We start from the raw sequence: 1908 nt of genomic DNA, 5'->3' as shown, positions 1-1908 counted from the left end.
GGGAGACACCAATGCTAATCTCACTGACTCCACTAGAGGGAGACATCAATGTAATCTCACTGACTCCACTAGAGGGAGACACCAATGTAATCTCACTGACACCACTAGAGGGAGACACCAATGCAATCTCACTGACACCACTAGAGGGAGACACCAATGCAATCTCAGTGACTCCACTAGAGGGAGACACCAACGCAATCTCACTGACTCCACTAGAGGGAGACACCAATGCAATCTCACTGACTCCACTAGAGGGAGACACCAATGCAATCTCACTGACACCACTAGAGGGAGACACCAATGCAATCTCACTGACTCCACTAGAGGGAGACACCAACGCAATCTCACTGACTCCACTAGAGGGAGACACCAATGTAATCTCACTGACACCACTAGAGGGAGACACCAATGCAATCTCACTGACACCACTAGAGGGAGACACCAATGCAATCTCAGTGACTCCACTAGAGGGAGACACCAACGCAATCTCACTGACTCCACTAGAGGGAGACACCAATGCAATCTCACTGACTCCACTAGAGGGAGACACCAATGCAATCTCACTGACTCCACTAGAGGGAGACACCAACGCAATCTCACTGACTCCACTAGAGGGAGACACCGATGTAATCTCACTGACACCACTAGAGGGAGACACCAATGTAATCTCACTGACACCACTAGAGGGAGACACCGATGTAATCTCACTGACACCACTAGAGGGAGACACCAATGCAATCTCACTGACTCCACTAGAGGGAGACACCAATGTAATCTCACTGACTCCACTAGAGGGAGACACCAATGCAATCTCACTGACACCACTAGAGGGAGACACCGATGTAATCTCACTGACACCACTAGAGGGAGACACCAATGCAATCTCACTGACACCACTAGAGGGAGACACCAATGCAATCTCACTGACTCCACTAGAGGGAGACACCAATGCAATCTCACTGACTCCACTAGAGGGAGACACCAATGCTAATCTCACTGACTCCACCACTAGAGGGAGACACCAATGTAATCTCACTGACCTCACCACTAGAGGGAGACACCAACGCAATCTCACTGACTCCACTAGAGGGAGACACCAACGCAATCTCACTGACACCACTAGAGGGAGACACCAATGCAATCTCACTGACTCCACTAGAGGGAGACACCAACGCAATCTCACTGACTCCACTAGAGGGAGACACCAATGTAATCTCACTGACACCACTAGAGGGAGACACCAATGCAATCTCACTGACACCACTAGAGGGAGACACCAATGCAATCTCAGTGACTCCACTAGAGGGAGACACCAACGCAATCTCACTGACTCCACTAGAGGGAGACACCAATGCAATCTCACTGACTCCACTAGAGGGAGACACCAATGCAATCTCACTGACTCCACTAGAGGGAGACACCAACGCAATCTCACTGACTCCACTAGAGGGAGACACCAATGCAATCTCACTGACACCACTAGAGGGAGACACCGATGTAATCTCACTGACTCCACTAGAGGGAGACATCAATGTAATCTCACTGACACCACTAGAGGGAGACACCAATGTAATCTCACTGACACCACTAGAGGGAGACACCGATGTAATCTCACTGACACCACTAGAGGGAGACACCAATGCAATCTCACTGACTCCACTAGAGGGAGACACCAATGTAATCTCACTGACTCCACTAGAGGGAGACACCAATGCAATCTCACTGACACCACTAGAGGGAGACACCGATGTAATCTCACTGACACCACTAGAGGGAGACACCAATGCAATCTCACTGACACCACTAGAGGGAGACACCAATGCAATCTCACTGACTCCACTAGAGGGAGACACCAATGCAATCTCACTGACTCCACTAGAGGGAGACACCAATGCTAATCTCACTGAC

The sequence above is a fragment of the Rana temporaria genome, unplaced genomic scaffold, assembly GCF_905171775.1.
Source record: "Rana temporaria unplaced genomic scaffold, aRanTem1.1, whole genome shotgun sequence".
NCBI lineage: Eukaryota > Metazoa > Chordata > Amphibia > Anura > Ranidae > Rana > Rana temporaria.
The sequence above is the reverse complement of the archived record's forward strand: the minus strand, read 5'-3'. Positions refer to the sequence as shown.